Source organism: Manis pentadactyla, chromosome 1 (genome assembly GCF_030020395.1).
Source record: "Manis pentadactyla isolate mManPen7 chromosome 1, mManPen7.hap1, whole genome shotgun sequence".
Lineage (NCBI taxonomy): Eukaryota > Metazoa > Chordata > Mammalia > Pholidota > Manidae > Manis > Manis pentadactyla.
The window spans coordinates 64,521,264-64,534,934 of NC_080019.1; positions in this window are offsets into that span (position 1 = coordinate 64,521,264).

Below are 13,671 nucleotides of genomic sequence, written 5' to 3' on the forward strand. Positions count from 1 at the left end.
CCTTGTCTAGCTTGGATTAACACATAGTCTACAGGCACACACCTGATCATCTACATTTGCTCTCTTACAACACTAAACTATGTTTTCTACCTTTATCTTGTATCTACCTACCACTTCAGCATTTTATTAAAAATAATAATAATAAAGAGAGAAATGTGATATCCACATATAAATCAAGTATAAAAACCAAATGAGTATTCATATTTGAACTGAATGTTTATAGTTCATAATGCATGAGCAAAACCAAAAGTTTCTGTGATGACTGCCCTTGTACTGTTCACCATGTAACTTATTCATTTTGTAAGAATTTGTTCTCCATCTAAGAACTTGTTTGTTATGCCTCAGAAGATTGGAGACTGATGAAAATTAGGCTTGGGGTGGATTAATGATTGTGCATTGAGCATTGACTCCCCTATACAGAATTTTATTGTCGTTAACAACCATTTGATCAATAAATACGAGAGATGCCCTCACAGAAAAAAAAAAGAAGAAAAAAAAAAGGAAAAAAAAAAAAGGACAGACTTCCAATGGTAAAATAAATATGTAACCAGGATGTAATGTATAGCATAAGGAATATAGTCAAGATATTGTAACAGCTTGGTAGGGTGATAGCTGGAACCTAGAATTACGTATATAAATGTTTTATCACTGTGTTGTACACTTGAAACTAATGTAATGTAATACTGTGCGTCAACTATCCTTCAATTAAAAAAAAAATTACAAATGGCTGTTGAATTTTGCCAAATGTCTTTTCTGCATCTATTGAGATAATAAAATAATTTTTCTCTTTTTCCTGCTCATGTTGTGAATTACACTTAATTTTCTAATGTTAAACTTTCCTTAGACCCTCTACTTGGTCAGTGTGATGGGTGCTATAGGTGTTCTGGCACATAGCACCTGTGGGTAAGAGTTGAACCACAGCTCATCTGAGTCTTGGCCGACCGCCTTGTGATGTTCCCAGAAGACAAGAGGATGGGAGGCTGTGTGGAACTGCTTCAGTGCCATTTCCCATTCACCTGCCTGTCTCCCTTGCAAGGATTCTGATGAAGTTCTGATGAGGGCAGGATAGGTCTGCAGAATGTAAAACTGCTGAGGCCTCAGTGTAGACTTGGTTCCTCAGCGACGTAGTATCCCACAACTTGTGCTGCAGTCATTCTGCCCCTTCTGTGTAGGTTCTGCCTTTTTGTATGTGGGGGAGGGACCCAGGGAGCTGGCGCCTTTGCCTTACTCTATTCCTTTCATGGCCTGTGTAAGTAAGAAACCATTTGAGTCTAAAAGTGAGTCTGAGTCTAACACTCATTCTATCTTTACCATCTGATCTAGTCCAGCCTTGACTGCTGCTGAGTGCTTGATAATTCCCTTCAGGAGTAAATGACTATGGTCCTGCCTGTTGGAAATATTGGCAGTCAACCCTCAGCTGTCTGCCCTTTGCAGACGGCCCAGCTAAAGAGAACCACCTTGCCCAAGTTTAAGCTCCCCTTCAGGGTGGCTGCATCCGACCATAATCAGTGGAAAAAAATAAAGGCCAGGCCCTGTCACCCCAGCGTGGCACTGACAAAGTGTGTCTCATCTTCAGAACTCCCCACAGGGTCAAGAGCCATTCCCCTGGGCCTGCCAGCCCTGCTTCCTTCCCTTCGCAAGGGCGCTCCCCAGCTGATGCCCTGCTCACCAGTCTCTGTCCGAGTCAGCTTCCCGAGGTGCCTAACCTGCAACAGTCATGAGGGACAGTCCTTTTATATCTTGCTTGTTCCTATTAGCTGATACATTATTTAGGGTGTGCGCACCAATATTCATGTTAGAGATTGGTTTGGAATTTTCCTTCCTTGTAAAACAGCTTATTTGAAAGCTACCTCCAGCGTTTCTGAATCAACAACTGATTAATATTCAAGTAAACCTTCGAATACTTTAGCCAGTGTTTACCCCACTTTGTAAGTAAAATCAATCATGTCATCAACATTAAGCCCATCTTAAAGGAAAGAGCAGACAGAGTGAGAAGCGTAAGTGAGGTAGATGGGGGTAATAAATAACTACCGTATCTCTTCAGACAGTGCTAACACAGTAAACGTATCCATGCATGACCGAGGCAGCTGATTTGCATTCCAGGAATTCGATGCAGCAGGTGAGAAGCCATTGTTGTGTGGTCTAAACATGGACTCTGTGAACAGTGACATATTGTGCACGTGTCCTTGATCAGACTCCCAATCAAAGGTCTGAACGATCTTTTTTCTGTTGCTTTGGTTTTATATTTTCTGCTTCCTTGTACTGTACATTCTTGTCACATATTTTTGGACTCTAACATCTTTAGGCCTGCTCCAGGGTTCAAGGTGGGTATTTGCTCTAGATAATATTACATTTTTCTAAATAAACCACCTTATTTTATCACCTTTTTGAGATATAATTTACACACAATAACATACACCCATCTTAAGGGTCCACTTGCAGAGTTTTGGCAAATGTAGATACCAGGCATGCACCACTGCAGTCAAGATATAGGGCATTTTTACAAGTTGCCAAAAGTTCCTTCATTCCCCTTTGTACTCAGTCTTCTCTACTCTTGACCCCAGGAAGCCACTGGTCTGCTTTCCCTCTTGATAGCTTAGATTTGCCTTTTCCAGAATGTCATAGGATGATATCATGTAAAACGTTCTCTTTCATGTCTGGCTTCTTTTACCCAGCAAAATGTACTTAAGATTCATCCATCTTGGGGTGTGTATTGGTAGTTCATTCCTATTATTGTTGCGTGGTACTTCAGTGTATGGATATATGACAATTTATTCAACCAAATCCTAGATTACTTTAACCAGTGTTCACCACATAAGTAAAATCAAATCTTTGTCAGCCTTAAGTGCCTGCTATGTGCCAGGCACTGGTGTTTGAAATACATCATGAGCAAAATAACAATTTTTGCCCTTAGGAGCTAACAGTAAGAGAATACAGAAAATAGACAATACATAGTAATAAATAAATTATATTGTATGTACTGCTATAACAAATTACCAAATCTTGGTGGCTTCAAACAACAAATTCATTCTTGCACAGTTCTGGAGACCAGAAGTCCAAAAGTAGCGTGTTGGTGGAACTGGATCCCCTTGGAGGCCCTGAGGGAGACTCCAGTCCACACTTCTCTCACAGCTCCTGGCAGCTGCCAGCAATCCTTGGCTTGTAGACTCATCACTTCAATCTCTGCCTCTGTTTTAACTTCACCTTCTCTTCTGTGTGTCTTCTCCCTTGTCTTCTCTTCCATGGACTCTTGGCACTAGATGTAGTGCCCACCCTAATCCAGGAAGATCTTGGCTCAAGACCCTTAACTCATTTACACCTGCAAAGGCCCTTTTCCCAAATAAGGTCACATTCATAGTTTCTGGGCAGATTTTTTGGGGGGCCAAGCATGCAAACCATTACATTATGTTAGAAGAAGAAAGTGCTCTGGTAAAATAATAATAATAGAGCAGAACAAGGAGGCTCAAGAGTGCTGGAGGGATGCTTGATATGAGGTCAGCAGGCTGGTCAGAACAGGCCTCACTGAGGAGACACTGAGCAAAGACTGCAAGGAGGAGTTGGCCCTGGGGTATAAGCACCCCAAAGCAAGGGAACAGCAGGGCAAAGGCTTTGTATGGGAGTGGCCCCAGCATGTTGAAGGGCAGGAAGGGGCCACGGGGCTGAGCCATGCCAGTGAAGAGAGTGGGACTGGATCATGCCGGCCCTGGAGCCTCCTGGAAAGATTCAAGACTTTAATCTGAAACAAATGATTTTACTCCGAGTTGTGAGCCTTGGAATTATTAAAATCGGATGACATTTAAAAGGACCACCCTGTGGCTATATTAAGAATAGCCAATCCTTGGGCAAGATTGGGAGCGAGGGCAGTATGAGGTGAGAACCAAGGCCTTGGACCGAGGAAAGAGCAGAGGGGGAAGTAAGGGTGATGGAGGCTGTGCTTTTTCTCCCAACTGAAGTAAAACCTATAGATCATAAGTGTACAGCTCAAAGAATTTTCACAAAATAAACATTTTAACTAGCACCCAGCTGAAGAATCACCCATTTTCTGCCCTCTCCCAGAAGCCTCCTGTGTTTCCCCACAGGCACCATCTCCCCGCAGACGTAACCACTCTCCTGACTTCTAGCACCTGAGATTCATCTTGGCTACTTTTGAACTTTATATACATGGACTCATACAGTATATATTGTGTCCAGTTTCTTTTGAGGTTAGTTGTGAGATTCATCTCTGTTATTGTATGTGACAATCCTTTGTTCATTGTCATTGCTACTTAGTGTTCCCTCGTGTGACTATTCCATAATTTATTTATCCATCCACTGCTGCTGGACCTCCGGGGCTGTTCAGTTCTGGGCCAGTACAGACAGAGCTGTCGAGGACACCTGGAGCAGACCTTACCAAGGAGACCTTTACCTCAGAGTGCCCTTGCCGGATCATAGCATATACAAATGTTTTACATTATGGATACTGCCCCACAGTTTTCCAATGTATTCTGTTAGCAGTGTAGGAGAGTTTAATTCTGGGTACATTTTGAAGGTAAAATGATTAAGATATCAACACAGGTTAGAAGTGATATGAAAGAAAGGAGTCAATAATGAGACCAAAGGTTTTGGCCTGAGCAACTCATTGTTAGACTTGGTATCACCAGGGCTGAGGAGCAGGTCTTGGGAGCTGAAGATCAGGAATTCTGTTTTAGACAAGATCGACGTGCCTCCCAGACATCCAAACGGGGATGTTGAGGAGGTGATAGACATACGAGTTTAGATGTCTGAGGCATGGTCTGGGCTGGCGATACAACATGGGGAGTCGTAACTGTACAGATGGTATAGATGGCTTTCAAACCATGAAAGAAGTGAGTGCAGGTGAGAAGCCCTGGGGCACCCCAATATCACAAGATCACAATGTTGAAGAGGAGGAACAGCAGAGGAGACTGAAGAACAGCAGCCAGTGACACAGGGAAAACCAAGAGAGAGTGCTGAACACAGGCTGGAGAGGCATTCCAGGAGGAAGGAGCAATCACCCAGGTCAGACACGGCTGAGAAGGCAGGGGAGGGAGGCCTGGGGCCTGGCCACTGCACTTAGCCACGAGGAGGCCACCGGTGACCTAGCCAAGGTGGTTTCGTTAGGTGGGGGTAGTTCTGGTGAGCTGACTGTTAAAAAGTTATGAGAGGAGAGACTTCTTATATAGATAAGAGTAGGTATAGATATCTTTTGATGAGTTTTGCTGTAAAATAAATCCAAAAACAAAAAACAGCCAAAATGTAACAACAAATAACAGAGCAGGTGCCAAAGGGGAAAGTGTGACACCAGGCGAAGGGACGTGTCTCTCAAGATGGAAGGAGCAGCGTGTTTCCGTGCCTTCCTCTCCACTGGAATGTACGTCCAAGAGTGCTGAGGCCGGGGCTGTCCTGCTTGTGGATCCCCAGACCAAGAACAGGGCCTAGCACATAGGGGCATTGAAAACTGTCCCATAGATAAATGGGTGAGCCAGACCTGTTAAGTGAGCAACACATAATATGCTAAATACTGAAAAGTGCCAAGGAAATAGAATGAAGCAGGAAAGAGGCTATAAAATATGGGGTTGGTAACTGACATTCTAGATAGCATTATCACTGAGGCCTCCTGAGGAGACTGTTGAACAAAGATCTGAAGGAAGCGAGGAAGCTGGTCAGGCGGTATCTAGAAGAAGAGCATTCTAGGCAGAGAAAACAGCCAGTGCAAAGGTCCAAAGGCAGAACTAAGCTGGAGTATTGGAGTAACAGCATCTAGGGTGCTGTTCTTGGAGTTGTATGAACAAGGAAGAGTAGCAGGAGAGGAGATCATAGAAACAATGAAGGTCAGGTCATGCAGAACCTTGCAGATCACTGTAAGGACTTTGTCTTTTGTATTTAGTGAGAGAGGAAGCCACTTGGAAATCTGAGCAGAGGAGTGAGTGACCTGATTTGATTTATACTTTATCATATCAAATCAACATCCTTACTTAGTGGTGATATGTGGTATGCTTACCCTTTGATCTTAGGAACATGGTGAAGTCCTCTGCCATCCCCACTTCTATTCAACATTGCGCTGGAGGTCCAACTAAAGCATGGGGCCAAAAATAACCTTGGCATTATCCAAAGATGACACGACTGTGAATGTAGAAAATACACGATGTAGAAAATCTGCAGGTCAATTATTCAAATAAAAAGAGAACTTAACACTAATAAACAGTCATCCCTTAAGATAAAAGTTTTAATCTTCCAGGAAGATAAAACCATTTAAAGTTTGATTACCTCTAACAGCTTTGAATTCTATAAAGTGAACACTGATACAAAAGGAAAACTAGATAAATCCACAACTATAGTGGAAGATATTAGCACACTTCCCTCAGTGACTGACAGAACAAGCAGATAAAAATATCAGTGAGGGGACAGGAGCCAGATGACAGCAAATCTGACCCAGTGGACAGGAAAGCTCCCCTCTCAAACTGCAGCACTATTTTCCATCTAAGCACCTACAGAATAGTTAGGAAAGCTCAACCAAGTTCAACAGACTGAATCACACAAAGTATGTTCTAACTGAAAACTCCCATTAGCTGTAATCATAACATTGACATATAACCACAAAATTGAGCAATGAAAATACACAAATTATAGCTCCACAGGTCATGGATGTGACCCACAAACAGGACATTTTTTTAAAAAGGAAGAAGTGAAACATAAAAACATTATGATTCCATTTGTATAAAGTTCAACACAGGCAAAACCAAGCCACATTTCTTTAGGATGCATGGATAGATAGGGAAATCGTAAAGAAAAGCTAAGAAGTAGTTACCATAAAAATCAGGATAATGGTAATTTCTGGGGGCTGGGGGAGTTAAGAACTGGAAAATGTAGGGACGGGATGTGCTCTGGAGAACTGGAAAGACTTTAATTCTTCACTTGGGTGGTTATATATAATTATTTTATATAGCTTTATAATTATTTGTTACACAACAAATATAATAATTACACAGCTTTATAATTATTTGTTACACAACATCCTCTATGTGTTTTTCTATAGGGATGCTAAATGTCATAATTTTTAGAGTACTGAATAAATGAAAACAAAATATGGCAGACCACAATAAAATGTAACTCCAGGTAGGTTGTATATTGAGAAATGGAAACCAGAAAGTCAGAAGGGCCATTTTAGAAGCAAAGAACTCCCTGAAATTCTGCAAGGAATCTATTGGCAAGACCACTCCCAAAGAGCTCCTGAGCTGTCTCCTGGTAATGTGGCCCCTCAGCAAGCAGGAAACAGATTTGGGGTCCTCAAGTTCGTGAGAAGTAATTTTTGTTGCATATACACACAAAAATAAGATCTTTTTTCTATTGACTCTGAATGTATTTTAGAAAAACTATTGCAAAGGTGGAGAAAAACAGGCAGAAGTGGACAGTTCACAAAGGTCTTTAGGGGCAATGGGAAATGGAAAATGGAAGGGAGATTTCTTGGAAAAAAGATCTGTAACTTCAAATAAAACGAGTGCAGAATAGTAGCGGCAGTGCTCTTCCTTTCCCGGGACAAGGCGGCCTGCACAGGCATCATGCAGCCTCTCAAGGCAGCAGTCAAGACACTCCTGGGCCCATGCAGGTTTTCACTGCAACCCGCGTCACTGTGTTTTAAAGCTCCATAGATGGTGCTGACGTTTCACCAGGTTTCAGAACCCAGCGTGGTCCTGAAACATTAACGAGCCTACAAATCCCTTGGGGGGCAGTGGGGCGATGCAGGGGTCTTGCTAGAACACAGGTTTTGACTTAAGAGGTCTGGAGAGAAACCTGAGAGCCTGAATTTCCCACAAGCTTCTCAGTAGCACCATAGACCACATTTTGAGTATTGACAGGTGAAAGAAATCCAATATAATTTGAACTATTGAGCTTGTGAAATGAAGAGCATGTGTTTTCTGGTAGAGTGAGATTCACAGGACTTCTCCTGTTATGAAATGAAAGAACAAGCACAGAACAGCACAGCAGGACACAGTGGGTTCCTCGGGGGGTCACGGACTGGGACAGTGTGGCCCCAGGTATACGCTGACCCTTGAAATATTTTCACAGTGCTCCATCTGTTTTTCTCCGTCAGATCATGCCTTCAAGTTGGTCTGGATTGCTTGTTCCCAGCAGAAATATTTGAGGTGAAGAAATAAACTAAGCCAACACCAGCAAAAAGTACAGAAGGATTCCTCACTGCTCTCTGGCCTGGTGTTTTCATAGTGTGTGGCTGACGTCCAAATGCAGGTGGTCGTGGGGAGAAGCCACGGTGTTTGCCAGATAAGCTCATCTCTGCATCTGCTCTCTCTGACCTTGCAAAACTCCTGTTTGTTCCATTTGGGCCTTTCTGAACAATGCCCGCTTGGTGGTGTTTACCCAAATTAGTTACTTCAGACAATATAAGCAGCAATTCACAGAAAATCCCTTCAGGTTACTCTGTTGAAACAGTTGTCCTTTGTAAGTGGGCATACAGACAAAAGGACACGGTATATTGAATTTATTTTCTCTAGCCTTACTCTCAGTCTCACGAACACCCCTGAGTTTTTACCAGTACATACTAGTAAAATACACAAACTCAACCTTTATTTCAGCTTCCCACCCGGTACTCTAAATTACGTCTTCTTGGCTTTCAAGCCTTAGACTTCGTTTTCTTTTATTTCATTTTTAAAGCTGCCATTAAAGCCATTGGTGTCCCATTACTTTTCATCAGCCCACAGCAGAAACAGGGCCAGACACAGAGCTGTGGCCTACAGCTGCCACCCTGGCCCCAGGTCCTGCTGACACTCTGCTTTCAGGTCCAGCCAGGAGTTTTGCACCGTCCTGGGGTCACTGCCTCATTTAGATTTGCCAGATAGTCTAAACTGCTTGGAAGTGTTCACTGAAGAAGGTCGGTACTAGCTCCCATTTTACAAATATAAAATGTAAACTCAGAAAGGTTATACACTCATTTTTTCCCCCAAAACCCATCAATGACAGACACAGTTAATTGCCTGAGTGCATATATAATGCTGTAAGATATATATGCCACATAAAGACTAAATTGAACACATCTCTGTAAGTTACAGGGAGAAAAAGGCCAGTGTTAAATGACTCTCACCACCACCCCCATGAAAACAACCAGACAAATCCTAAATAGAGACCATTCTTCAATTTAAACAGCCTGGTCTCTTCAGAAAGTTAATGTCATGAAAATAAAAAGGTGAGAAAACTATCCTAAAAGCAACTCTATTTGTAACAACCAAATGTATTATATGAACCCTAAGTCAGATCCTGGAGAGCTATAAAAAGCATTTCGTATACTTTCACCAAGTCTAAAGTTGTTCAACAACTTAGAAGACTTAAGCTCTGATCACTCTTGTAAATCATGCTGTTCTACCTGACCAAGATTTAAGTTGTACCTTTTTATTTTTTTAAATCCCACAAACTAAGCACTGCTTTATCCTGAGAACTTTGCCATAGATTAAGGGCTCACCATGATGTTCTGGAGCATCACCAGGATGCTTCCTGATATACACATATTTTATCCTACACAGGAGTCATTGGGCTCCATGAATCTGGAATGGAAAATGCTAAGCTCGTAGTACTTTAAATATTGCTCTCAGTTTCTCTCTTCTTCTCCTTCTAGAATTCTGGGTAAGCATATAGTACTTTATTGCCCTACATATCTTATCCTTTTTTCCTATTTTTTACCTCTTTATCTCTCTGTGCAATGTTCCAGAAAGTTTCTTCTGATGTATCTTCAAGTTCATCGAATCTTTCCTCAGCTGTGTCTAATCCATTTTTAAACCATTCATTGATTCTAATACCTAAAATCATTGCATTTTTCACTTTTAGAATTTCCATTTGGTTCTTATTCTAATAATCTGTATCATTTTTCATTCCCTGCTCTTTACTTTTTATTCTCTACTTTGTCTATCCATAGGAAAAGTGCAGAAATCTCCAGCATGGCAGATATATCAATTTCTCCTCCTAGTCCTATCAATTTTTGCTTCCTGTTTTTTTAAGCTATTTTATTAATTGTATTCAACTTTGATAATGTCATATCTTTCTATTGATAGATTCTTTTCTATCACTAATAACACTTTTTTTTTTGGTTTAAAGTCTATTTTGTCTGATGTAACATAGCTCCCCTTAGCTTTCTTTTGGATAACATTTCCCTGCTATATCCTTTTCATCATTTTAATGTAAATTTTTCTGTGGTGTTATGTTTTCTATGTCTCTTATAAATGGTGTGTAACTGTGGGCAAATTTTTTAAATCCCAGTCTTTCACCTGGTCCATTTAATCCATTTATATTTACTGTGATTACTGACACATTTGAACTTATTTCCTCATCTTTTTGCTTTCTATTTGTTCTGAATTTTTAATAACTCTCTTCCTCCTTTTTCCTTTCATCAGATTCTGCAAAAATATAAAGCAACTAGAATTCTCAGGCTGCTATGGGAGTATTGACACGAATATGAATATGAATTGATACTCATATCCATTTTAGGTATCATCTGCCATTCACAACCACTTTAGAGATCATCTGCCAAAGTTGAAAATGCACACTATGTTTCAGCAATTCCATCCATAGAAATGCTTATGTATATGTACCAGGACACATGTACCAGAATGGCACTAGCAGCATTCTTCATGATAGCCAAAACCCATAAATAATACAAGTGTCCATCAATAGTAAAATGAACAAATGATCTTGGTTATAATCATATGGGGAATATAATACGGTGGCAAAAAATAAAGAATCAACTAGAGCTACAACATCAACTTGGATGAAACTTAAAAAAAATAATAATGTGAGGCAAATAAAAGTCAGACACTAGAGAATAGCCACTGTATTTTCCCATAATGGAAAGTTCAAACGCAGTCAAAATGAAAGCATAGTTTTAGGGATTCATGCTTAGGTGGTAAAACCATACAGAAAAGTGAGCAAGAGACTCTCAGCACAGAGTTTCCTTCCGTGGGAGAGGGCTGGGATCTGAAAGGCAGAATAGGTGACTAGGATTTTCTGGGTGCTAACAATCCTTTTCTTGACCTGAGTGAGATGATAAGTTTTGAACTGTAGATTTTCATGTGTGCAATTTTCTGTATGTGTATTATATCTCACTATGAAAAGAAAAAAGGAATACAATCTATACATATCTCTTTTCTACTCATTAAGATGATTTTCCAAATTTCTTCATTCGCTAACAATATTGATATCCTATCCTTAGCTTAAGTCATTAGACTTTACTTTTTAAATTACTATATACTTAGTGTTAGCCTGGGTATGCAAGGTGACAGAGGAAGCGGGAGGCATGCATAGTCCTGGCACTGGAGGAGGGCTTAGCAAGGAAGACAGGATCCCCATCATAACAGAAGGAAATGAAAGGATGGTGCATGTTTCCAGGTATACCGGGCAGCGTGGACTCATTAGGATTTGGGTCTAGGTGCCACATTCTGTGAAGTAAAGGAGTAATGGTGTGATGAATGGAGGCAAAGAAAGTGGGCCACACACACCCAAAAAAAAAGAAAAGCTAATAGCAAAGCTCGGGAGAGTGGGGCTGGCTGGTGGGGGAGACCCCAGAGTAAGGGAGGGCATGGGAGCCCCTGCTCCGGGAGGCTGGCAGCCAGGGAGCTGCAGGTGGGGGCCCAGCCTGGAGGGACTGTCTGCAGGACTCTCAGGACCTTTGCAAGTCATGAGTGGGAAAAGCGGGATAGAGAGAGAGGTTTGAGGCACACAGAAAAGATCTGGAACCTTGACCAGGGCCACAGCACAGGGCTTTACCAGAGATGCTCTCAAAGGAGCAAGCAGCAGCAGGGCCCTGCTTCAGCCTCACAACCTGTGTTTGCAGATGACCCAGTCACAGCTCTGCGGGGTACTTCCCAAAGCCTCTAACAGAGACTGCTGCACTTGGGTGAAAGATGGCAGAAGGACTAGGAGCAAAGGTGGGTAGGAGGAAAATATGCAGAACTGGCTGGCTGGCTGTGAGGTCCAGGCCAGAGAGGAAGATACTAGGAAACAGGGAGGACCAGAGACCAGGGCCAGCAGTGGATTCCTGGTCCCAGGAGACTAGAAAGGCAGTGGGGGGACTTGGAGCTGGGTCCAGAGGACAGTGTTGGGCTTTCCCACCTTGCAGCTCAAGTGGCTTCAAAGGATGGAGCCATGCATGGCATACCCAGCCTCCCTGCAAGAGGACAAACTGTTGTGCTCAGAGTCATGAGAGACAGAGGAACGAGAAGGAAGGCCCCATCTCTCCTCTTCTGGGACAAACGGATAGCATTAGGACATTGCCACCCCAAAGAGCAGCTCACAGTCCAGGCCCAGAAAGGGTCAAGTCCTGTGGCCGGAATCAGCAAAGAATCCCTCCCTCCAGCCCTGTCCACCAAGTCGGGACAGTCCAGTGATGGGGCTTCCTGCAGTTACAGGAATGTTCTGTATCTGCACTGTCAGCACAGCAACCACCAGCCACATGCAGCTACTATGGCTGGCATCACTGAGGAGCTCAATTTTTCATTTTATTATGTAACTTAAAGTTAAGAGACCACATGTGGCCAGTGGCTTCCATACTGGACAGCACAATTCCAGGTCCTCACCTCTAAAACAAAGGTATGGGATTGGCAGTGGGCTTCTGGGACTTTTTTGGGACTATATATAACTCTTTTCTTGATGAAGTCCCACACAGAAACACAATACATAAAAACATCATGGTGGGGCTGCTCTGCCTGGGCTCCCACCACCCCACCAAGCCTTCCTTGGGCACACCCTGGCAATTCTGGAGCTCTGTGGGCACAGTTTGTGGACTAGGTTTATGGCGTCCAGTAAGGCATACATACCACCGGGTGTACATGGTACATGAGGTAGTTCAAGGTGGCACCACAGATAGACATTTTAAAACCTTAATATTTATCAATTTATCTTAAGTGCATCAGAAAAACACTAGCTTCACATGCATGATAGTGATAGGAAACTTCATTCTTAAATGTATTTTAGTGAAAAAATGAATTAAAAGAAAAAATAGTCCACGTGGTTCACTAATACTGCAAAAATGGTGGTTAGAAAAAATGGCAGACACGGCTGGAGTATGGGAAGTCCTGAAGGCCTGATTTGGAGATCTAGGGTCCTGGACTAGGAGCCACGGCATCCCCTGGCAGCTTGCTGGAGATGCAGAATCCTGGCTCATCCTGGACCCACCGAGGCAGGATCTGCATTTTAACAAGACGCAAGGGGATTTGTGGGCTCCCTGACGTTTGAGAATCACTGCTGGGAAGGGCACTGCCGCCCTGGGATCCCTGTGCTCAGAGGCCGGGAGCTCCACCCGAAGCCAAGAGAGTCCCAGGGCTCGGGAAAAAGTGACAGGACACGCCACCTCCTCAGCACACGTGCCTGCACAGACACGCACACATGCACACGCACATACAGTGAACGTATGAGCACACATACAGGCTACACTCACACACATGCACAGACGTACACAAGTGCACGCGTGCATGCCACGCTCACACACACACGGGCACCCACTCAGCCCTGAGCAGGGCTCCACAGGCTCTTGGGAGGACCCTCCTACTACCTCCTGAGCTGAGCCGGTCCCCTGCAGCGCTGCGCTTCCTCTGCCCAATGTCCTTCCACACTCCCATTTGCACTGTGTGTCTCTGCTCCCAAAGGAGAGGGAGCAGGTACCTTGGACAGCAGGTG